Below are 27,211 nucleotides of genomic sequence, written 5' to 3' on the forward strand. Positions count from 1 at the left end.
GTGGGTAAAGAAATAAAAACAGGATATAAGGAGCCACAACCAACTGATAAGCCTCCCCAAGATCGCCACAGTTCTGCTTAACAGAAAAATCACCACTATGGCCTCAGCAAGATCCCTGAAAATGATGTGGGAAGAGGTTACATGCTCTATATGCCTGGATCCTGTGGTGGAGCCTATGTGCATCAAATGTGGCCACAGCTTCTGCCAAGAATACATCTCTCAGGTTGGTAAAGATGGAGGCAGTGTCTGTCCTGTGTGCCAGCAGTACTTTCTGCTCAGGCACCCCCGACCCAATGGGCAGCTAGCCAACATGGAGGAAAATCTTAGACAAATAGACCAAAATGCCAAGAAAGACATACAGGGGGAGCGTTGTGCCATGTATGGAGAGAAACTTCACCTTTTCTGTGAGAAAGATGGGAAGGCGCTTTGCTGGGTGTGTGCCAATCCAAGAAACACTGTGACCACACCATGGTCCTTATTGAGGAGGCTGCTCAGGAATACAAGGAGATGCTCCAAAAGGCATTAGAGAAACTGAGAAAAAAGCAGGAGTTGACGGAGAAGATAAATGCTTGCAATAAAGAGAGCAGACTGGAAGAGGAAGGTTGAGACACAGAAATCCAGGATTCATGCAGAGTTTGTGCAGTAGAGAAACTTCCTGACTGAAGAACAACAGAGGCAGATGCAGAAACTGGAAAAGGATGAGATGGAACACCTTAGAATCCTGGGGAGATGGAAGCTGAACTGGCCCAGCAAAGCCAGGCCCTGCAGGAGCTGATCTCAGAGATGGAATGGAAGAGTTGGGACTCAGCACTGGAGCTCCTGCAGGAGGTGAAAGTTGTCCTGGAAAGGAGGAGTAAGTCCTGGAACCTAAAGAAGCTGGACATTGTCTCCCCAGACCTAAGAAGTGTCTGTTGTGTGCCAGGACTGAAGAAGGTGCTGAGGACCTGTGGAGAATACACCACTCTGGATCAAGACACAGCCAGTACGTGGCTCATCATCTCAGAGGACAGGAGACAAGTGAGACTTGGAAAAACCCGGCAGATATACTAGAAAATGAAGAGAGATTTGATAATTACCCCACAGTCCTGGATGAGAGTTTCAACTCTGGAAAACTGTACTGGGAGGTTGATGTGAAAGGAAAGGAGGCCTGGGACCTGGAGATTTGTAGAAACTCTGTGCAGAGGAAGGGGTAATTTTTGGTCAACACTGAGAATGCTTTCTGGGCAATTTGGTTGTGAAACAAAGAAAAATATGAGGCTGGCCCTGTCTCCAGACTCTCCTCCACCTTCAGGTCCTCCGTGCCAAATCAGGATTTTCCTGAAGTATGAGGATGGCATTGTCTCCTACAACATCACTGATCATGGCTCCCTCATCTACACCTTCTCTGAATGTGCCTTCACTGGACCCCTGCAGCCCTTCTTCAACTCTGGTTTCAATGATGGTGGAGGAAATGCAGGCCCTCGGCCTTCTATCCACTGAATACAGGATGGGCAGAATCCACTGACTATTGATGGCTCTATCTGGACACTGTCCCCCCATCCCTGTGGGTGTCCCTTCTCAGCCATGAACCCTGCCTCTTTTTCCCATGAACTATAAACGACCATGTCTCTGTATAGGTCTCTCAGCAAGCAGGCTTTAGCAGGGAGATCACTGAAAGCCAAAAGACCTTAAATATCAATATTTCTGCCCTAGGTTCCTTTTAGGATGCCCTCAAGTGAAGCTGATTCCTCATATTTGACTCAAATTCGTCAACCAAAAATCTTGTTTCTGCCTCCTTTGTGTGACTTTATTGTTTTCTTCTATCTCTAGTCTATTGCCTTTGTCCACATCTTTTTATTTTTCATGGTTTGAAAAAGGATTTCCTAAATACATTGTGCTTCAGTCTCCAAAAAATAAAATAAAAATGAAGTTTCATTCTAAATTTATCATGTTGGTTGTGTCTTGTGTGGAAAAAATAGGGAATTCTAAGATGGAATAGACATTACCAAGATAGTAGAGGATAGATTGTTATGAAATGGTATTGTGTCAGCTAGTAGGGATGAATAAATACAGAGGTAAGAGCAGGGCAGCTATATGGGTTTGTGGATTGTACAGTCATAGAAAGGCCAGTTCTCAGAAAGAACTTGTGCATGGTTCAGTGCTTTGCTGTGGCCCAGTTGAAATTCTTAACCTTTGAACAAGGTTCCTGTTACGGTTTGTATATGAGGTGTCACCCCAAAAGCTCACTTGTGAGACAATGCACGAAGGTTCAGAGGAGAAATGATTGCTTGTAAAAGTCTTAACCCAATCAGTGATTTAATTCCCTGATAGAGATTAAGTGATATCAAGTGGTAGGGTGTGGCTGGCAGGGATTGAAATTGAGGCATGGCTTTGCAGTATATATTTTGTATCTGGAGAGTGGAGACTCTCTCTGTGCTTCCTGAGGATACCAGCTGCTTCCCTCTGTCACACTCTTCTGTCTTGATGTTCTGCTTCACCTTAAACTTGAGGAATGGACCCACCCTTCTGTAGACTAAGACCTCTGAAACCATGAGCCCTGAAATAAGCCTTTTCTCCTCTACAATTTTGCTGATCAGATCATTTAGTCACAGCAATGAAAAAGCTGACTAAAACAGGCCCTCACATTTTTATTTTGTACTTTGATTTGCAAATTATGTACCCAGTCCTGATTGGGGGAGACTACCAGGAGGAGATGTGGGAATTAGATTGTGAAAAGTTTTGAATATGTGATTGTGGGGAGTGGGGAGTCATCATATATCCAAAGTTCTCCAGGACAAGTCTGATTTAAACCCTTCCCTTATCTTAATTTTTACTGGATTCTCCTGTCACTCAATAGTGTCCTGATTTAAGCACAAATTTCATAGCTATCCTATGTTGCCCCAAGGAACCAGTGGATATTTTAAAGCAGTGATGTGCTCTGGGTATATATATATTCTTCAGAGAAACTTTATAGATTTTAGGGTGAAGAGTAGTAGAGGAAACTTCATGATAGTAGGTAGGAAGGTTTGGCAGTTCATAAATCACCAAAAAGCAAAACAAGGACTGGGAGTAAGAGTAGAATATGCCAAATTTGGCAAATGTTTGGAGGTGAGCAATACTGGAGAGAATGATCAAGAGTGACATCCAGGTTTCAAAGATGCTCTGATTCAAGATTCAAAGGAAAATCAAGAGAAGGGTTGTTTGTGAACTTGTTGGATTTAAAACAGACCCAGGATAAAGGTACAGGTACAGATTGAAAAAAAGGGTATAGTACTGATTTGAAGTTTGGAATAGGGGTCAAGACTGAAAATATGGATTTGGGAAACACAGGAGGCTGACTTCTCTGCTTGTTTTATTCATGACCATGGGTGCCTGTCCTTTTGGAATAGGAACCTGTTCATAACAGAAAATTACCCACTGAAGTAGGTACTTCATGGTGAATGAGGAGGAGCAGGTCTTAACACCTGCTCAACGCTCTCTCCTGTGTTCATTGCAGAATGTGATTTCTGATACAATATCACTGAAGACCTACATTGCTCTATCTTTTTCCCTTGCTGTCTTCCTGTTTGTTTAAAAAGGGGTCAGTTCATCTTGTTAATAACTATCTTGGCATTGTTCTGGTCATTCTTTTTGCCCTGTTGAGTGCTTCTTGCTTTTATTTTCTTATTTCTAGTTCGATTTGTAACCTTCTGCTTTAATTTTTGGCTTGCTACTTCTTCCTTGTTTTTGTTTATTTTTGATTTATCTTAAAGTATCTTTTTTTATTTCTGTCAAAGAAAAAACAGATGTTTTAAATTCTGCATTGATTTTCAACTTTCAAAAACTTTTTAACTGAAATTTTCATTGAAATGGTTGTGGATTCACTTGCAACTGTAAGAATTCATGAAGTTTCTATGCTTGAATGGTTTCACTGGAGAATTCTACTTAACATCTTAAATGTTTAGAATGAATAGAGGGAATTATGTCAACATGATGAAGAGGATCTACAACACACATACAGTATATTGAAAAATACGGTCTACATTCTGGACCTTTAAATTCCAGACCATAATTGTGGATTTATCTTTTTCTCCTTTCAGCTTTTCTGCTTCTTTACAGTATTCTGAGGATCTGCCATGCTGAGGCTACACATCTAACATCATTATGTCTTCCTCCTGGACCGATTCTTTTACCATCCTGTTATCCCTCATCGTCTAGTAATTTTCTTTGCTCTGAAGTATATTTTATCATGTATTAATGCAGTTGCTTATGATTGCTTCCATGGTATCTTTTTTTAAATCCTTTTAATTTCAACATACCTATGTCTGAATTTGAACAGCATATAGATGGATCATATCATTTACCCATTTTTCTGACCTCAGTCTTTTGATTGTCATTTTAATGTATTTGTGCTTAATGTAATGATTATCTTAGGGCTTCTCTTCCATTTTATCATTTGTTTTGTGATTGCATCTTTAGGTTCTCATTTCTTTGTTTCTCTTTTCTTATCTTCCTGTAGAGGTACTTGAATTCAAAGAGTCATTTTGGTTTATATACACGTAGAATATCCCTTGTCAGGAATACTTGAGACCAGAAGAGTTTTGGATTTAGGACTTTTGTGGATTTTGAAACATCTGCATATATTTAATGAGATAGCTTGGAGATAAAACCAAAGTTTCAACATGATATTCATTAATATTTCATATATTCTTTACATATATTATTTGAGGGAATTTTATATCATATATTTAGTGTTTCAGTGTTTCAACTGTGATCGGTCACAGGAGGTTGAGTGCAGAATTTTATCCACCTGTGGATAATGTTTTGATGCTCTAAACATTTTGAATTTGGAGCATTTCAGATTTTTAGATTAGAGATTCTCAACTCATATAGTCATTTTGAATGTATCTCTTTGTATAGTTTTTTTGAGGATTGAGGATTATTTTAGGCTTGACAATATATAGGCAGTCATGGCCACATAAGGATGTTTCAGTCAATGGCAGACCACATACAGATATAGCAGTAGTCCTTATTATAATAGAGCAGAACATTCTAATTGCTTAGTGACACTGTAACACCACAGCACAAAGCATTACAGGTTTATGGTGTTGCTGGTGTAGACTAACCTACTCCACTGCCAGTCCTATAAAAGCATATTGCATAGAGTTACATAAAGTATAGCTTGTTACACCTCGCCTACAAACCCGTATAGTCAAACTGCTGTATAATATGCTGTAGACAACTGCAACACAATGGCAAGGATTCAAGTATCCAACAGAAAAGGTACAGTAAAAATACTCAACAGTAGGATTTTTTTATCTTTATTGGACTCTTTCACGGGACCACCATTGTATACTCATGTGTCATTATGAGGTACACGAGTATATCTGATAATAAACGACTATGCTGCTGGTTATCTACTTACTATACATACTACTTTTTAATCATTATTTTATAGTGTTCTCCTATTTATATAAATAGACATAGAATATATGCTATGTTATGCTGGCAGCAGCCTCTTACATTTTTTTGGTTACTGTGTACCTTTATTGTATGAAAAGACCAGGTTAAGCTGGGCCCAATGATGCACACCCATAACCCCAGCGGCTCAGGAGACTGGGGCAGGAGGATCATGAGTTCAAAGTCAGCCTCAACAAAAGCAAGGTGCTAAGCAACTCAGTGAGATCCTGTCTCTAAATAAAATACAAAATAGGGCTGAGCCTCTGGCTCAGGTTAAGTGATTGATCTATACTACCTATATTTGGGTAAGTACACTCTATAATGTTCACACAATGATCAAATCACCTAATGCATTTCTCAGAGTGTGTCCTTGTAGATAATGATTGTCTGTGATTTAGAACAGTTACTGGTGTCAATTTTTTACCACTTCAAGTGAAGTGTAGAAGCCTCGACCATTTCTGTCTGCTAATCTCACAGAATCTCTTGATGGAAAAAGGAAGACAGAGAAGGTCAAGGAAAAGGCATGCTTCTTTTTAAGCCACTTGTTACTGGGAGGACTCCCAATCCATCTCCTTTGCTGGTGGTGTTGGACCTGCTTCATGTTGCCTGAGACCCTTGTGGTTGTCCTGGCAGAAACATGAACCTACCTGGGCCTTCTTCTTTCTGTAGATTGTGGGTTGAGATATGCCGAATCTGGGTGATCTTCATTTGTTAATAGGGGTTCTCGTTCTGTTCCTCTAGTCCTGGGTCTCTTCTGTAGAGAGTTGGAGAGATTTGGGACCTGAAATGTGATCATAAAAGGAAGGAACAAACAACAAACTCTGTTTGATGCATTTATTTAGGGTTACATGAAAGAAGGGAGATCCCTCATAACAGAGTTTTATGGAGGGACCATCTTGTTGAGGGAGAGCATGGGATCTCTCAGAGAGAGAATTTTTATTCCCCTCTCTCAGAGAGGGGAATTTTTATTTTTCTGATTATTTTCTGCCAACAGCAGAGCAGGGAGTCTGGATCAGGGAAATCCAAGGGGCAGCAGGGTTTGGACCCTTATAAATTGCATGACCCTATCTTATCAATAGATAACTTCCCTCAGAGGAGTTTTCTGGGGAATACAATGTAGGAAGGCTCTAAATGGCTAAAGCTTTGTTGTCTGAGATATTTTTAAAATAATCTAATGTGTAATCTGACAATAATGTCATTTATTATCAGATATACTTGTGTGCCTCATAATGACACATGAGTATACAGATTTGAGTTTGGCACAGGTGGAATTTTGAACTAATGGCCCTTAGCCTACAGTGATAATAAATAGCCTAGGTGACAATACACAGAGGTCATTTTTTTCTTTTTTGAAAATGGATTGTTGGATCCTGTGGTAAATTCTGTTTAGTTCCCTGTCAAAATGCCATATTATTTTTCAAAAAAGGTTTACCATCCTGCATTCATACCAGCAGCATGTTAAAGGTTCCAATTTCCTCTTAATTTATTTTTATTATAGCCGTCTTAGTGCATGATTTGCATTTCTCTAATGATTAGTGATGCTGAGCATCTTTTCATGTACTTGTTGGCCGTTCATATATTTTTTTCAGAGAAATGTCTACTCATATATATATATATATATATATATATATTACTTATTTTAATTGGTTTTTATTATGAATTTTTAAAATACTCTATATACTAAACAGGATTTTTTATGTATAAAATTATGTCATCTGAAAATGGAGGTAGTTTACTTCTTCCTTTCCAAACAAAAGTCTTTCTTTTTATTTCTTCTTCTTGACTTAATTTTCCTGGCTAGAATATGCAGTAAAATTCTAACTTCTTAGCCCAGGTTTATTCACTATGAGAAACCCACTCTATGTTGTTTCACCGGATACCTCATTTCTTGTACATCTTATTCAACTGATTAATTAATTTTACATTTGTAATGTGCTGATTTTCATGGATGATAGGAAACACAACTGATTATGTGAAAGCTAGATACTGTGTAGGGATCAGTCATCAGTATTTCATTCCCAAATGAATACTCTATAGTCTTAAAATAAGTAGTTTTTATATTTCTTATTAAATACAGCTCATGTAAAAATCTCCATGTGCATGAGTTCTGATTTTTAGCCAATTGAAGGGATTGAGACAGAATAATTTTTTTTTAAATTGAGTTTCCTTGAAGATATTTTCTGCAGAATGAGAATGTGATGTACTGAAATCATCAGAGTCATGTATTAGAAAGATAATGTAGGATTATGGGTAATAAAATTGGTGGACACTAGCAAGTTTTTTATTTTAATGCCAAAGAAGAGGACAAAACAATTTAGCATTGTTCCTACACACCTCTATGATTCATAGTTGCATACGTGAACAAATATATTTAATTGTTTATTAGGCACTACTATAAAAAATTAAAATATATAAACTGGTTTTGTTCTTTCTTTAAGGACTTATAGTCAGGTTGAGGTTATAAGTCTTACTATAAGCATGAAATTGTGTAAACTCAGTTGAGAAAAAGACAACAAAGAGTTACTGGAGATGTGGCTCATGGTACAGTGCTTGTGTGGCACACATAAGGTCCTGGGTTTAATACCTACCATGGCAAAAAAAAAAAAAAAAAGATAATTTTACCAAAACAAGTGAAATTCATTCAATTCATTCTCACTGTACATGATTTCAGACTGTACTGATGAAAACACATAGACTTTATAATAGTTGTTTTCTGTTGCTATAACAACAGAAAAGTTATTTTATAAATAAAAGAGATTTATTTAGCTCATGGTTTTGGAAGTTGAAAAGCAACATGGTGACATCTCCTTGGCCATGTTGAGAGCTTTCTGGTAGGAGGACTCACATGATGAAAGAGAAAGCAAGAGTTTGAGCTGAGACAGCTAAACATGACTTACGACAACACATTCTTACAGAAACTAATCTAATTGCAAGAAACATGTATTAATACCTTCTAATTAATACCTTCTAATTACCTTCTACTAGCCCCACTTCTTAGAGGTTACCCTACCCAACACCACCACACTGGGACCAAGCTTCCAGAACATAAACCCTTGAGGACACCCTCAAAACATATGCAAACTATAGTAGACCTTCTCAAATACCTACCAGCCTGGTAAGAGAGATGAAATTCTGGATCCCAACAGTGGCCCAGAAGGCTCAGGCAGAATAAGCCCAAGTTCAAAGCCAAATTCAGAAAATTAGTGAGGCTCTAAGCAAATTAGTGAGAACTTGTCTCAAATTTTAAAAATAAATAAATAAAGGGATGGAAAGGTAGCGCCATGGTTAATTGCCACTGGTACCAAAAAATGGATAGATAAAAAGATAGGTAGATGGATAGATAGGTAGATAGATAGCTAAAATCCTAAACAAATGTTTCTACATGAAAGGAGAAGTATACTATGAAGTACCTGTAGTGAGTCAAAGTAAGTATGGAAATTAAGGAAGAATTCTTTAGCATAAGGAGGCTATTAATATGGGTCTTCAACTGTGCATGTTTTTTAGTTTTTATCATTTTTATTATTTTTTACATGACAGTAGATTATATTTTGAAATATTATATATACATAGAATAAGTATAACTTGTCTCAACTAGGATCCCATTATTGTGGCTGTACATGATGTGGAGTTATATTGGTCTCTCACTGTTGTCATCCAAAGCTTTGGGGGAAAAAAAGGATGGCTCATTTTCAGAACATAAAGTTTGGAGGAAATCTGTGGACCTCTGAAACTTCCGACCTTCACTCGTCATTGCTCAAGGCATAAAACCAGCTTTCTCTGGTTTTAAATATCATAGGGTAAACAGTCTTGATTTGTTTGTGTCTGCTTCTTGGGTGGGACACGAACCTTTACAAATGGTCCTTAAAATATCTTGGGCATATATAAAGAAATATTGACCTAATTTCTCAGGCTATTTTTTTCCCATTCTGGATTTGAAAAAAGATCAGATACATACTGTAGTTTACTTGGGAATGTTTATCTCTGTTGAGTTCATCTTTGGCTTGTGGACTTCAATCCTTTTATTACTGTGTCATTCTGGGTCAAGATAAACTGGAATCCCTTAGCTCACAAAGGTGATGACAACAGAAGATACATCTACTCAGGATACTTTTAAAAGTTATTCTTGAGTGAGGAGGAAAATAGGCACTAATTCTTGGAACACTGGGGAATTTGACAGTTGGGAAGCCAAAAGTGAAAGATTCAGAATTAGTTTGCTTCTGCTTTTCTAAGACCTGAAGATGTAACATTAGATTGTTTACTTGTGCTCTTTTTGTTTGTTTGTTTTAATTTAGTCTCTTAATACTGTGAACTTAGAATGCCTCTTAGAACGTCTTCATGGTGTCTCAGATATTTTGATAAGTTGAATTACTACTCTTGTTTGATTCTAGATTTCATTCTTTTTTATTTCTCCTCCCAGTAGAAGACATGCAATAATTAAGATCAGAACTGAAATTGATGAAATAGATATTAAAAAATGGGATCAATATGACAAAAGAGGAGACAACAGCCAGGCCCCATAGGACCCCTGGCCGTACTGACTGAGCCCTATCTCCAGGATCCCTCAGCCCGACTGATCACTCCCTGCCTCTGGGGCCCTCACATCGACTGAATGCTCACTGCTGCCAGGACGCCCTGACCAACTGACTGCACCCTATCACTGGGACCCCATACCGACTGATTGCAACCGGCCTCCAGGATCCCACAACCACACCAAACACACCCAACCTCCAGGACCCCTGCCTGACCAACCACATCCCACCTCTAGGACCTCCAGCTGACCACATCCACACCCTGAGCTGCAGCTCCCCACTTTCCAACACATTTCGAAGCCAGAGTGGCCATCTTGGAAAATCCTGGAAGCCTTAGCTCTGATCTTTAGGTGGGGCAAATCCCATCCTGAGACGACTGCTGGAGGATTGAAGCTCATTGTCAGGTTCCTCTCATGCATCAGGCTACTGAAGACTGGGAGGTTTCATTACTATATGACTGTTATACTGTAGAATTTCTTTTTTCTCCTTATTGAAAAAATTTAAGTTTTTATTTCTTTACTTTTCTTGCTCTCTTTTCCTTTTGCTTACCTGTTCCCTCAGTCTCTTTCTCCCTTCTTTGCATGATAACATCCAATTGATTTTGATCACACTCTCACCCTTTCTATTATCTAGAACTTCTGTATATTCTTTTCTTATTCCATTAACAGTCAAATTCTACATCCCTCTGCATCCTCTTTGTCCTCCATTAGAAACTGCAGACCTTATTGCAAATCAGTTTGTTTTACTGAAGATAATATTTGAACTCATTCTTTTTATTATGACAATTTTGTTATTGTCCTCATAGGGGCTATTTGGTCTAGGATTGCATAGTGTCTGAATTGGGCACTGCTAATATTTATCTCCCCTTAAAGAAAAGATTTTGGAAACCTATAGAGCCACTATAAGCCTATAGGGGGAAATCTGCAATACCCAAGATCTGCACTGCTAGAGGGGAAGATACATGAACAACATGAAAAAACAAGGGAAGAAAATGATCCAAACAAATCTAGATTCTGTATTACCAGAATCCAATGATAGTATGTTAGAATAAATGTCAGAAAAGGACTTCAGATTATACATGATTAAGATGATTCACGAAGCAAAGGATGAGATAAGAGAGCAAATGCAGGCAATGAATGATAATACCAATAAGCTGAAAGAGCAACTACAGGAAGCAAAAGATCATTTCAACAAAGGGATGGAGATCCTAAAATAAAAAAAAATGGAAATCCTTGAAATGAAGGAAACAATAAACCAAATAAAAAACTCAATGGAAAGCATCACCAAAAGACTAGATCACTTGGAAGACAGAACCTCAGACAATGAAGACAAAATATTTAATCTTGAAAATAAAGTTGCCCAAACACAGAAGATGGTAAGAAATCATGAACAGAATCTCCAAGAACTATGGGACATCATGAAAAGACCAAATTTAAGAATTATTGGGATTGAGGAAGGCACAGAGATACAAACCAAAGGAATTAACAACCTATTCAATGAAATAATATCAGAAAATTTCCCAAACCTGAAGAATGAAATGGAAAATTAAATACAAGAGGCTTACAGAACACCAAATGCACAAAATCACAACAGATCCACAAGGCACATTATAATGAAAATGCCTAACATTCAAATAAAGATAGGATTTTGAAGGCTGCGAGAGAAAAGCATCAGATTACATATAGGGGAAACCAATACGGATAGCAGACGACTTCTCAACCCAGACTCTAAAAGCTAGAAGGACCTGGAAAAACATATTTCAAGCTCTGAAAGAATATGGTTGCCAACCAAGAATCCTATACCCTGCAAAACTAACCTTCAGATTTGAAGAGGAAATAAAATCCTTCCATGATAAACAAAAGTTAAAAGAATTTACAAATAGAAAGCCTGCACTACAGAATGTTCTCAACAAAATATTCCATGAGGAGGAAATGAAAAACAACAATGGAGGTCAGCAAAGGGAGGAACTACCTTAGAGAAAAACCACTCAAAGGAGAAACCAAGCCAACTTAAAAACCAAAAATAAGTCAAATGACTGGGAATACAAATCATATCTCAATAATAACCCTGAACATTAATGGCCTAAACTCATCAATCAAAAGACCTAGACTGGCAGAATGGATTAAAAAAAAAGACCCAACAATATGCTGCCTTCAAGAGACTCATCTCATAGAAAAAGACATCCACAGACCAAAGGTGAATAGATGGGAAAAAAACTACCATGCACATGGACTTAGTAAAAATACGGGGGTTTCCATCCTTATATCAGATAAAGTGAACTTCAGGCCAAAGTTAGTCAGAAGGGATAAAGAAGGACATTTCATACTGCTTAAGGGAACCATAAATCAGGAAGACATAACGATAGTAAATATTTATGCCCCAAACAATGGTGCATCCCTGTACATCAAACAAATCTTTCTCAATTTCAGGAATCACGTAGACCACAACACAATAATTCTGGGTGAATTTAATGCACCACTGTCACCACTAGATAGATCCTCCAAACAAAAACCAACCAAAGAAACCATAGAACTCAATACCACAATCAATAACCTAGACTTAATAGAAATATACAGAATATTCCATCCATCAACGAGTGAATTCACTTTCTTCTCAGCAGCACATGGAACCTTCTCAAAAATAGACCATATGTTATGCCACAAAGCAGCCCTTAGGAATTGTAAAAAAATAGAGATACTGCCTTGTGTTCTATCAGATCATAATGGACTGAGAGTAGAAATCAATAACAAAATAAAAAACAGAAATTACTCTAACACCTGGAGACTAAATAATATGCTATTGAATGAAACATGGATAACAGAAAACATCAGGGAGGAGATAAAAAAATTCTTAGAGGTCAATGAGAACGATGATACAACATATCAAAATCTCTGGGACACTATGAAAGCGGCACTAAGAGGAAAGAATGAAAAGTCAACAACTAAATGACCTAACATTACAGCTCAAAGCCCTAGAAAAAGAAGAACAGAATAACAGCAAAGGTAGTAGAAGACAAGAAATAACTAAAATTGGACCTGAAATCAATGAAATTGAAACAAAAGAAACAATTCAAAAAATTGACAAAACAAAAAGTTGGTTCTTTGACAAAGTAAACAAAATAGACAAACCCTTAGCCACACTAACAAAGAGAATGAGAGAGAAAACTCAAATTACTAAAATTCGTGATGAAAAAGGAAATATCACGAAAGACACCACTGAGATACATAACATAATGAGAAGCTACTTTGAACATCTGTATTCCAACAAAATAGAAACTACCAAAGACATTGACAAATTTCTAGAGACATATGCTCCTCCCAAACTGAACCAGGAGGACATACACAATTTAAACAGATCATATCAAGCAATGAAATAAAAGAAGCCATTAAAAACCTACCATCCAAGAAAAGCCCAGGACCAGATGGATTCTCAGCCGAGTTCTACAAGACCTTCAAAGAAGAACTCATTCCAATACTTCTCAAAGTATTCCAGGAAATAGAAAAGGAGAGAACCCTACCAAACTCATTCTATGAAGCTAATATCACCCTCACACCCAAACCAGGCAAAGACACATCAAGGAAAGAAAATTGTAGACCAATATCCTTGATGAATACGGATGCAAAGATCCTTAACAAAATATTGGCAATCTGTAGCCAAAAACGTATTAAGAAAATTGTGCACCACGATCAAGTGGGGTTCATCCCTGGAATGCAAGGATGGTTTAACATCTGTAAATCAATAAACACAATCCATCATGTCAATAGACTTAAGGATAAGAATCATATGGTTATTTCAATTGACGCAGAAAAAGTGTTCAACAAAATCCAACACCCCTTCATGCTCAAAACACCAGAAAAAATAGGGATAGTAGGAACATACCTGAACATTGTAAAGGCTATTTATGCTAAGCCCATGGCCAACATCATTCTTGAGAGCTTGTTTGGAGGTTCTAGCAGGGGAGCGCAGCTACTCGTATTCCCTTGACCGAAGAATGGTCCTCCTCTATCGGGGAAGGTCATCCTCTTCGACCGAGCGTGCAGCTTCGGGAGGGACGCACATGAAACGGTGAGGGAGGAAGGGGACACCTGCCTAGCCAGCCAGATCAGCCGAATCAACCCTGGCGATCAATGGGGTGACAGATGTCGCAGCCAGATCGCCCTCACATCCACCAACATCATTCTTAATGGAGAAAAACTAAAACCATTCCCTTTAAAAATGGGAACAAGACAGGGATTTCCTCTTTCACTACTTCGATTCAACATTGTCCTCAAAACTCTAGCCAGAGAAATTAGGCAGACTAAAGAAAATAAAGGGATATGAATAGGAAAAGAGGAAGTTAAGCTGTTACTATTTGCAGATGACATGATTCTATATTTAGAGGATCCAAAACACTCCTCCTGAAAACTTCTAGACCTCATCAATGAATTCAGCAAAATAGCAGGCTATGATATCAACACACCTAAATCTAAGACATTTTTATATGCAAGCAACAAAACAGCTGAAAGGGCAATGAGAAAAACAACTCCATTTGCAATAGCCTCAAAAAAAAATAAAATACTTGGAATCAATCTAACCAAAGAGGTAAAAGATCTCTACAATGAAAACTTCAAAACATTGAAGAAAGAAATTGAGGAATATCTTAGAAGATGGAAAGATCTCCCATGTTCTTGGATAGGCAGAATTAATATTATCAAAATGGCCATACTACCAAAAGTGCTATACAGATTCAATGCAATTCCAATTAAAATCCCAATGATGTACCTTACAGAAATAGAGCAAGAAATTATGAAATTCATCTGGAAGAATAAAAAACCCAGAATAGCTAAAGCAATCCTTGGCAGAAATGGTGAAGCAGGGAGTATCGCAATACCAGACCTTCAACTCTACTACAAAGCAATAGTAACAAAAATGGCATGGTTTTGGAACCAAAATAGACAGGTAGATCAATGGTACAGAATAGAGGACATGGACACAAGCCCAAATAAATACAATTTTCTCATACTAGACAAAGGGGCCAAAAATATGCAATGGAGAAAAGATAGCCTCTTCAACAAATGGTACTGGGAAAACTGGAAATCCATATGCAACAGAATGAAACTAAACCCCTATCTCTCACCCTGCACAAAAATCAACTCACAATGGATCAAGTACCTTAAAATCAGACCAGAGACCATGAATCTTATAGAAGAAAAAGTAGGTCCTAATCTTCAACTTGTTGGCTTAGGATCAGACTTCCTTAAGAGGACTCCTATAGCACAAGAAATAAAAGCAAGAATCAATAACTGGGATAGATTCAAACTAAATAGCTTTCTCTTAGCAAAGGAAACTATCAGCAATGTGAAGAGAGAGGCTACAGAGTGGGAGAATATCTTTGCCACTCATACTTCAGATAGAGCACTAATTTGCAGAATATATAAAGAATTCAAAAAACTCCACATGAAGAATAAAAATAACCCAATCAATAAATGGGCTAAGGATATGAACAGACACTTCACAGAAGAAGATCTAAAAGCAATCAACAAACATATGGAAAAATGTTCACCATCTTTAGTAATAAGAGAAATGCAAATCAAAACTACACTAAGATTCCATCTCACCTCAATTAGAATGGTGATTATCAAGAATATAAGCAACAATAGGTGTTGGAGAGGATGTGGGGAAAAAGGTACACTCACACATTGCTGGTGGGGCTGCAAATTAGTGCAGCCACTCTGGAAAGCAGTATGGAGAGTCCTTAGAAAACTTGGAATGAACCCACCATTTGACCCAGCTATCCCACTCCTCAGCCTATACCCAAAGGACTTAAAATCAGCATACTACAGAGATACAGCCACAACAATGTTAATAGCTGCTCAATTCACAATAGCCAGACTGTGGAACCAACCTAGATGTCCTTCAATTGATGAATGGATAAAGAAACTGTGGGATATATATATATATATATATATACAATGGACTATTACTCAGCTATAAAGAATAATAAAATTATGGCATTTGCAGGCAAATGGATGAAATTGTAGAATATCATGCTAAGTGAGATAAGCCAATCTCAAAAAACAAAGAACAAATGATCTCGCTGATAAGCGGATGATGACACATACTGGGGATAGGAGGGGGCAAGAATGGAGGAAGGAGGGACTGTATAGAGGAAAAAGAGGGGTGGGAGGGGTGGGGGGGAGGAAAAATAACAGAATGAATAAAACATCATTACCCTATGTAAATGTATGATTATGCAAATGGTATGTTGTTATTCCATATACAAACAGAAACAATATGTATCCCATTTGTTTACAATAAAAATAAATTAAAAGAGAAAAAGAAAAACAGAAAAAGAAAACTATATGACAAAAGAGTTGGTTCCTTGAAAAGATAAACAAGATTGATAAACCCTTAGCCAAAATACTGAAAGTGAGAGAAGACCCAAATAAACAAAATCAGAAATGGAAAAGATGATATCACTACAGATATTTATGCAATACAGGGGATCATTAAGAACTATTTGGAACTTCTATTTGAATAAATTGGAAAATCCAGAAGATATTGACAAATTTCTACACAAATATGAGCTATCCAGATTGAACCAAGAAGACATAGAAAACCTAAGCACAAGACTATCAAGCAACAACATTGAAGCAGTAATAAAACAGCCTCCCAAAAGAGAATTCTAGGAATAGGTGGATTTTAAACTGAGTTCTATCAAATCTTTAAAGCAGAACTAATGTCAATCATCTTCAAATTATTCTAGGAAATAGATAGTGAGGAAACACTGCTAAAGTCATTCAATGAAGCCAGTATCACCATGGCACTAAACTAAATAAAGAAACATCAAGGAAGGAAAATTACAGAATAACATCTCTACTGAACATTAACACAAGAATCCTTAAATAAATATTAGCAGCTCACATTAAAAAATGCATTAAGTGGATTATGCACCATGATCAAGTTGCTTTCATCCAAGGATGTAAGGTTGGTTCAAAATGCACAAATTAACAAATGTAATTTATCACATAGAAAAAATTAAGCACAATAATTACATGATATAATCATCCAATAGTTCACAAAGGTATCAAAAAAGCATACATTGGAGAGATGGTAGTTTTTTTTTTAATAAATAATGCTGGGAAAACTGGATATCAGCATGTAGAAGAATGAAACTAGATTCTTGTCTCTCACCCTGAATGAAAATTCAATTTAAAGTGGATCCAAGACTTAAGAAGTAAACAAGAAACTCTGCAATTGCTAGAAAAAAACAGAGTCAACACTCCAACATGTTGGCACAAGTACAGACTTCCTTAATAAGACCCCTACAGATCAAGAAATAAAACCAAGAATCAATAGTGGGATGACATCAAATTTAAAAGTTTCAGCCAACACAGGAAACAATTAAGAATCTGAAGAGTCTATGGAATTGATGAAAAATTTAGCCAGCTACTTCTCCAACACAGGATTAATAGCCAGAACTTATAAGGAACTCAAAATATTTCACCAAAACCCCCAAATAGCCCAATCAATAAATGGACAAATGAACTATAGACACATTTCTCAAATGAAGAATACATATGACCAAGAAATACATGAAAAAATGTTGAACATATTTAGCAAGCAGGGAAATGCAAATCCAAAGTATGCTGATATTTCATCTCACTCCAGTTAAAATGGTAATCATTAAGAATATATAAGACATTCACGCCAACACTTTTTATTGCTTGTGTTCTTGATAATAGCCATACTAATTGAAGTGGTTTTAATTTGCATTTCTCTAATTACTAAAGATGATGAGCACTTTTTCATATATTTATTGATCACCCATATATCTTCAGTGAAGTGTCTACCCAGTTCCTTAGCCCATTTATTGATTGAGTTCTTTGTATTTTTTGGTGTAAAGGTTTGTAAGTTCTTTATAAGTTTTGGAGATTAGTGCTCTGTCTGATGTGTGTATGGAAAAGATTTTCTCCACTCTATAGGCTCTCTTTTCATATTATTGATTGTTTCCTTTGCTGAGAAAAATCTTTTTAGTTTAAATCCATCCCATTTATTGATTCTTGCTTTCATATCTTGTGCTTTGGAGATCTTCTTAAGGAATTCTGGTCCTAAGCCTAGGAACTAGTCTCAGGTCTAATTCCAATATCCTTGAACCATTTCGAGTTGAGTTGTTTTTTTTTTTTTTTTTTTTTTCAAGATAACGAGAAACACAGAGAAAAGTGTATTTTATTGGCATTTTGGTCTAGCATAGTTCAATTCAAATAAAATGGAACTTACATAAGCAAAGTGAATATAACAATTATAAGTTTTCTGTTTTACCATCATATGATTGTGTTCATGCAAGTAACAATCATCAAAACTGTCTTTCTAAGCATATATCAGAGCACCACCTTTCATTTGCAGTACTTGATATGTAAATTTCATTGTCGAAACATATCCGGCTTTAGCAATGTAAACATACTATAAGTAAACTTTAAAAGGTAAAAGCGAATGTTACTAATGAATAAATCAAAACAGAACTACCATCACATGACATAATTAAACATTATATAATACTGTTTCAATAAGAACCACAACTTAATAAAGTTCACACAAAGGAAGCAGAAATAAGTGTAAACTCTCAAAATAGTGTTAAATACTGAAGGATATAATGTAAAATTTACCACAGAAAAAGAAGGGGAAACAACAAAATGATATTGTGAAAACCAAATTTGGTTTAGTAGTTATAACAGTCATTTTACTGCAAAGGCTTTCTTTATGCACTCTAACCAAATGCTTTATTTTCTGTCTTCTTTTCAAAAAGAAGTTATTGTGGTTAGTCACATAAGTTAGGTACTTTGTGGGAATTTCACATTTATTGTCAGTTGTGGGAATGTTACCCCCTCCAAAATTTTTCATCTCTAAATAATTTTCCAAATAATCAAAAACATTAAATTATCTTCATGAAAATTACCATTATAAAGTCAGATCATTTCTAAGCAAATCATAAAATAAACCCACCTTAACAGGGTAAGTCGAGTTGAGTTTTGTGAGAGGTAGGTGAGAGATAGGATTTTAATTTCATTTTACTGCATATGGATTTCCAGTTTTGCCAGCACCATTTGTCGAAGAGGCTATCTTTTCTTCATTGTATATTTTTGGCACCTTTGTCTAGAAGGAGAAAACTGTACTTTATGTGGGTTTATCTGTGTGTCTTCTATTCTGTATCATTGGTCTACCTGTCTATTTTGGTGATAATACCATGCCGTTACTATTGTTACACTTGCTCTATAGTAGAGTTTAAGGTCTCATATTGTGATACCTCCTGCATCATTCTTCCTACCCAGGATTTCTTTGGCTATTCTGGGTCTTTTGTTCTTCCAGATGAATTTTATGATTGCTTTCTCTATTTCTATGAGGCATGTCATTGGGATTTTAATTGGAATTGCATTACATCTGTATAGCACCTTTGAAAGTATGGTCATTTTGATAATATTAATTCTGCCTATCCAAGAACACGGGAGATCTTTCTATCTTCTAAGCTCTTCTGTAATTTCTTTCTTTAATGTTCTGTAGTTTTCATTGTAGAGGTCTTTCACCTCTTTTGTTAGATTGATTCCGAAGTATTTTTAATAATAAGTATTGGCGTGGATGTGGGGAAAAATTGCTAGTGGAGTTGCAAATTGGTATAGCCACTCTTGGAAAGCAGTATGGAGATTCCTCAGAAAACTTGGAATGGACCCACCATTTGACCCAAAAGACTTAAAATCAGCATACTACATGTTCATATCTGCTCAATTCACAATAGCTAGATTGTGGAACCCCTAGATACCCTTCAGTTGATGAATGGATAAAGAAACCATGGTATATATACACAATGGAATATTACTCGGTCATAATGAAAAATAAAATTATGGCATCTTCTGGTAAATGGATGGAATTGGAGAATATCATGCTAAGTGAAATAAGCCAATCCCCAAAAACCAAAGGCCAAATGTTCTCTCTGAGAAGTGGATGATGATACATATTGGGGAGGTCAGGTGACAGGAGCAGGGGGCAAGAGAAGAATGGAGGAAGTTTGGATGGTGTAGAGGAAAATAGGGTGGGAAGGGGTGGGGAAAAGAAAGATAGTGGACTGAGACAGATATTATTACCCTATGTACATGTATGATTACATGAATGGTGTGAATCTACATTGTGTACAACCATAGAAATGAAAAATTGCACCCTATTTGAGTACAATGAATCAAAATGCAGTTTGTAAAAATTAAAATTAAAAAAAAGGACAACAATTGCTGGTGAAGATGTGGGGCAGATGGTAGACATACACATTGTTCATGAGATTGCAAATTATTGCAATTGCTTTGAAAAACAGTATGGAGATTCTCAAAAGACTAGGATTGGAACCACTGTATAGCCCAGCTATTCCACTCCTTTGATCTAAAATCATCATATTATACACTCCTACCCATGTTTATAGCAATGCAATTCACAATAGTTAAGTTGTGGAACCAGCCTAGGTGCCTGTGAACAGACAAATGAATAAAGAAAATGTGGTATATATACATAGTGGAGTCTTAGTCATAAAGAATAATGAAATTATATCATTTGCATGTAAGTAGAAGGAACTGAAGAACAACGTGTTCAGTAAAGTCAAACTCAGAAAGTCAAGATTCAAATGTTTTCTTTCATATGTAGAAGCTAGAATAAAGGAATAAATAAAAAGATATAAAAAAAATAGGGATAGACCAATATAGTAGAGGAAAAAGATAAAGGGGTAAGGAAGGGGGTACATGAGTGAATGAAATCTACCAAATTACTGTATGACCATGCACAATTATGCCACAATGAATCCAACTTTTATATATAATTATAATGCACTAATTAAAGTAATAGTGATAATAGAAGAACAGTAGAATGGAATCAGCAGATCAGGAGGAAGAGGAAGAGAAGGGAAACAGAAAGGACTGAGGAAAACACTTAAGTTATGCGTGTACACATATATGAAATAATGAATTCCACTGCTATGTATAATTATAATGCACTAACAAGAGAATTTTAAAAGTTAATTATTAACAGCTTTGGTATTAGTCCTTTCCTGCCACTGTAATGAAGTGTCTGATCCTGGGTAATTTATAAAGAACATAAATTTTTTGTTCACTGTTTTGGAGACAGGAAGTCCAAAATCAAGGCACTGGCAGGTGTAGTATCTATTGAAGCCCCATCTCTGTTTCCAAGATGGCACCTTGAATGCTATCTCCTCACTGCAGAAGGTAGAAAAGCAAGAGTGGCAAAGAGGTATAGTCTTTTCATAAGGCATGAATTTTATACCCAAAGAGGCAGGTCTTCATGTTGTAAAGGTTGCCCATATTAACACTGTCAATAATTGAATTTCAATACCTGATTTTGAGATATACATTCAGAACTCAACACTTGGCAAGAAAACCTTTTTATCATTGCAGCTGTTCATAAATCAAAGGGCAATTTCATTGTCTGCACTTATGTAGCAAAACTATTTTGTTTTTAAATTTTTATTTCAGGATTTAATGAATCAAATGATTTGATTTAATGAATCAAATATACAGCTAAATATATAATTATAAAATATGGTGTTATGCAAGAAAAATAAATAATAAATTTTAATTTTTATATTCTTTTCTCTCAAATAATGAATCAACTTTTCCAGCACCACTTAATAAATAATTCTATTTTCTCACCTACTTGTGATCTTGACTTTATGATTCTTATTGTATCATTATAGTCTCTATAATTAGCTATCATCTCTATAATAATTCTGTTCTATTTAGTATGTTCATTTTATATTTCCTTGGTTCTGCCTCTACAAAATCTGTTTTTTAATTCCATTACACTTGGTAGTAATAGAAATAGGATATAGTAACTATTTTAAAAAAAATTCTTAGTAGCTCAAAATCTGCCCCTCCCTTTGTTCTGTGAAGTGACTTTCATGAAGTCAATAAATTACCTTAGGAAAAATTGACATGTTTATATTAACTACACTACCTGTCAGTAAATTTAATATGTACTTGACCTTACAAGAAAAGGTTGACGTTATTCTTTTTATATTTTAGTTTTGATCAAGAGTACTCCCAAGTATTGTACATTTTGTTATTATTTTTTGTTTTTAAATATACATGACAGTAGAGTGTATTTTGGCATATTACACATACATAGAGTATAACTTCCCATTCTTGTGGTTGTCCATGATATGGAGTTACACTGGTAATGTATTCATACATGAACATAGGAAAGGGTATCATACACTTTTGTTCTTTTGTATAAATAGTAATCTTTTATGTACCATGAGAGTGGTGAAACTATTGAAATTTGAAAATCATACTAGATATACTGATATGGAAAAGATTTTTTTCAATCAGCATTTTACTAACTCTTAACAGATTGAATACTTTATTATGTTTTTCTCAGGTGTATTTGTCATACTTTTACACTAGCAACTACTAATAACTTTGTCCACCATTTTGATTGTATTTAGCATGTGCAATGTTTCTTGCTTCCCTTTTTTCCCCTTCTGTATCTCTCTCTACTTGTGTGTGTGTGTCCATGTTCTGAAATTATTTTGAGTTACTGACTCATGTGTCCAAATATTGGTTACTGAGGGTTGAGAATTAATAACTTCCATGGAGGTAAATAAGACACTGCTTTCATGTATCTTCAGAAGCAATGTCACAGATTCCCAAATCTTGCCCAAACTCATTATCTATTTCTTTCCAAGTATCTTCTGAGAACTCTCCAAGAATCATGACTTATTCTTAGGGATGCATGATCAGTGCCCTCTAAGCTCTTTACCATATTTGTCACTAAGAGGATACCTGAGATATACTTTTAGGGAGTAATGATTTCTGATTTGGGGCTCTTCGAGGCATATAAACCTTTAGGACACTTTCTTCTTGTGATAATCATTGTCCTTTGTGCAAAATCAGACTGTCCATTTTTAAATCATATCTTTACTAGAACTTTACCTCATTTGTAAAACTATAGTTTTACAGGTTGAATTGAAAAAAAAAGTACATCACTCAATTATTTTCTAAAACCTGAAATGTCATGAGGATTTCTGAGAAGTCTATTTCCTACAACAGAATTCTACTGTGTCCAGCTCCAAAAGACCTCACATCTCCCAAGAAATGATAGAAGAAAACTTTTAAAATTCTTTATAGTTATAGTATATGAAATTATTTTCCTTCTTCTTATGCATTATAAGCATGAGCACTGTGGAAAGCTGTAAAATGTTGGTTTTCCTGGAGCCAAGAAACTGCTGAATCATCACATGAATCTTTGCTGCCAAGGTGGGAGCATTCTTTCTGCACTTGCATAAATCTTGTAAAATTTCAGAGGAATATTTTTAAAAGTTTACCAGAGTTTAACTCTTTTCCTAGGAAACTTAGACCTTTTTAATTTTTGTTTATCTTCCTGTATAATTTCATTTCTCTCAGTATTTTTAGGATGCAAGGACCAAGTAATACAGGCTCTATAAATGATAAAACTGTACTTCTCCAAATCTACCTAGAGCCAAGATCATATTGGAAAATGTGCCCCACATTTCTTTTCACCTCCATCTATGCCTCTCAATCATTTCATGGCTCTGATGGGCTCACGGGAATCTCCAAAGAATCATAACACACTTTTCACAAACATCAGGAACTTTCAGTTCACCTCATAATTCTAAAATTCTTCTGGATTCTCAGAATCCCTTCTTACAGATTTCAAACTAAGAAAGTACTAGTGTTGACTTGTGAACTATCAGTTCACACTTTATGAAAATTTTCCAAATGTAACTGGAATTCTATGCTTGTTAACTCTCAGATTGTCCAGGAAAAAAATCTGCAGGCTTAGGTTTGCTCACAATGGCAAGCACACTTATTCAACATTTGTTGAATGCCTATGATACACAAGCCCTTTGTACTGGGGAATAGAAAATTGAATAAGACGAAGACTTTATCTGACATAGACTTTATCTTACACATATACCTCTGTGTGCTATCAGCAAAACTATTTTGACAAAAGTGACCCTGTGTACAGAAGCTTGATGTCCCCCATTATCAGAACATAGTCTTCTAGGCCATGCATTAAAGAGCAAATGAAAGGGTGCTGCCACAAAGGACCAAGTGAGATCTGTTCAGAAAAGTTGCTGCCTGGGCAGTTTTTGTATAGTAGCTGCATGCATGGCAAATGACCCATGAAATCATGGACCTTGACAAAATAAACAGTTTCTCAACAATATCTCCAAAAGACTAGCTGTACTTAAAGGCAGAATTTCAGGTGGTCTAACATTATCTCAGCAACATAAATGAAAACTTTTGTGAAATATAACTCTAGTATGCCCCAGACAAGGGCATATTAACATTTGTTTGTTTAACTTACAAAAAGTCAGTTAGCATGATATAATTATATAAAGAATTCCATTCTGGAAGAATGATAATGAGATGAAAGACACATGAAACTGCTGGCATGACCCTAAAACTATACTGCTGCCACTGCTGCTTCCCACCTTCGACCTGCTCAACTCAGCAAAGCAACTCCTTAAAGGTACAACCCCTTCTTACTAAATATTAAATCAACAAAATGCCCTTAACCTCTGTGTCTCTCATTTAAGTATAGCTTCCCTTGTAGGGAAAAATAAAGTGACAAATGTATTTCTTATTGCCCCGCTTCTCCTTTCTCCTTTACTTTCTTCCTTTCCTTCCTTCCTTCCTTCCTTCCTTTTCTCTCATTCTTTACACATTCTTTCATGTGACACTGGTATCCTATTCCAGACATAGTCAGAGATGGTGAGGTGATTTTGGGCATCTGGTGGAGGCAGAGAAAGAAGGAAAAGAAATGAAAGTGATATGAAAGATGATATAATAGATATCAAAATGACAAGTTTTGGTCTCTACACCAAAATACAATGTTCAATCAGGCAGAGAGATGTTAAAAAAAAAAAATCTGTTAAGTGGACCAAGTAATAATAGCCTAGGAATGCATAGCATGTGCACTAGTCAGGGAAGTGATTTGATCACAAATTTAAACCCTGGCCTGAAGTGTCTGAAAATGAGTAAAGCTGATTCTACATTTGCCACAATCCTAGTAGAAGGATAGCCATTGCTGTGTTACATTTCACTCCTATAAGTATCAACACAGCACTTAGTTAGGTACCAGACCTCCTGATAGAAGCCAGAAAACAGATTTTAAGCACAAAATGTGGGCAGAGAGCAGTCAAGTGATCAACAAGACAAGGAAGTGTAGGGTGTCTGTCATATGGGTGTAAAATACAAAGCGCTTTGGAGTTTATAAAGAAGAGCAAAACTCTTTTTAATTTGGGGATGTAGAGCCAGATACAGGAAAATTCTGTGGTGGCAAACTTGTACCATCCCTCCTTCCAGCTTCCTCTGTTCCTGAACCCCAATTCTTTCAGCTTCAGCCCAAATTGTCTTACAATTTAATTAATTCCAATAACCAATTCCTGTTAATATGGCCAATAACTTAATTCCTGTTAATATGATAATAGATAATAATAGGTTAATCTGGAATGGCTTTAGGTATTATGTTTGCATTTTTAGTGGACATTTTATGATAATTTCCCAAAGGAATGGTGTGAAATTCTCGGGTAACACCACAGGCTGGTGGCAGAAATATTTTTGGATAAGTTGGTAGATGTCTTTCAAACCATACCGCATAACCATCAACTTTCTCTGCCATCACATAGGGCTGTTCCTTAAAAGCATATTCATCTTTAAAAATATTAAGATGCAGAAAACTCTGTCATTCAGTTCAAAATTAGTTGTGATACCACCCACAAAGAACTCTATGACTTGCCTTCAGCACCCACAAGGTAGTCTTGTGTATTTTAGGGAAGCCAAAAGTGACCGGTAATTACAAGTATTTGTAATTACACCTCTATTTTGTTTTGTGTTTGCGTTAAATGTATCTTTTACACATTAAAAAGAATTATTGTATTACCAAACCAATTTCTTTGGGTGGTAAAGATATGATTTTCTTCCATAATTCAGATAGAAGTTAGCCTGGGGAAACTTAAGGCCCACTTGTTAAGTCCCTCTTGGCAGACATTGCCCATTTTAGACCCAGATGTCACTCGCGGTTGCTTGGATACACTACCACCCTTCTTCCATACTCACCATCTCCTAAACATTCCAGATATCATGTTTTGTTTTGTGTTTAAAATCAAACTAATTAAATACTATTTTACTTTTAATATTTTGGAAGTATTTCATATCTTTCAAAAATACTGTGGTGTTTGGTATTGTAAAAATCAAGTTGGAAGATAAGTGGAATAGAAGTCAGAAAAAGGGTATGATTTTTGCTTAGTCTCACAAGAATTTCTTCTGCATTATTGCGTATTTTCTTACATGAGGGTGTATTTTTTAGCTATATAGCTATTGATAAAATGATATGTGAATATTAAAATAGATATTATTTCTTTCTTACCTATGCATTACTTGATTAAAAAGACCTGTGTAATATTTTTTATTTAAAAATATGAAACTCTGTTTGGATATAACTTTATTGAATTAACTCCTCTTACCCTCCATACAGACTGTTGAGATTGTTTCTACCTTCAGTCAACCTCCTGATTTAAGGATTAGTCTCAATGAGCCTCTCAGCCCCTAAATGACAGATACGCCATTCCTCATTCTGGCCTGATGAAAGCAGACACATTCATGGCCAGCATCCCATTATTCCCTCTTAGCAGTCGAGTTGGTTTGGTGGCCCCTGGAGTACTTTACTGAAAAATGGAAGGAAAATAGAGTTATAAGAAAAGCTAACACATGTGCTGGCTGAGAAAATTTTAGTATCAATTGTTAGTAAAAAAAAATAAATAAAAATGAAAACAGAAAACGTCCTTCCTGTGCTCTGGGTTTCCTCTCCTCATTCTTCTCTACCGTTCCTTGGAATGGTATTTAAAAGGGAACACTGCTTAGGTGGTTAAAACGGGAATCAAGGCGGCATTGGTCTGTGACTTTTTTGGCAGGCTAGGTCTTCCTCACACATAAACTTTGCTGTGACAGAACTTTGCTTTTTTCCCCTTTTCCTTCCATGGAACAACCCCAAAGGAAAACTGAGAAGGATCCCAGTTGGATGAGTTCTGAGTGAAGTATTTCAAATGGTTGTGGCTCCTTCTCTCTCCTTGCTCTGTTCCCATTCTTTAATTTTGTTTTGTCACAGTAAAAAATGGTATGTAGACATCTTTAATTAGGGATCATTCATTTTCACACATCACTACTGAATGTCTTGGGGATTTAAAAAATTATCAAAATGTGATTGGATAG

The 27,211-nt window shown here is 36.1% G+C and overlaps 1 pseudogene; it reads left to right on the forward strand.

Moving 5' to 3' along the window:
• The first annotated feature begins 97 nt into the window (after nt 1-97).
• LOC124989252 (E3 ubiquitin-protein ligase TRIM21-like) lies at nt 98-14,008 on the forward strand (annotated as a pseudogene).
• The last annotated feature ends 13,203 nt before the right edge of the window (nt 14,009-27,211 follow it).

The sequence above is a fragment of the Sciurus carolinensis genome, chromosome 7 (assembly GCF_902686445.1).
Source record: "Sciurus carolinensis chromosome 7, mSciCar1.2, whole genome shotgun sequence".
Taxonomy (NCBI): Eukaryota; Metazoa; Chordata; class Mammalia; order Rodentia; family Sciuridae; genus Sciurus; species Sciurus carolinensis.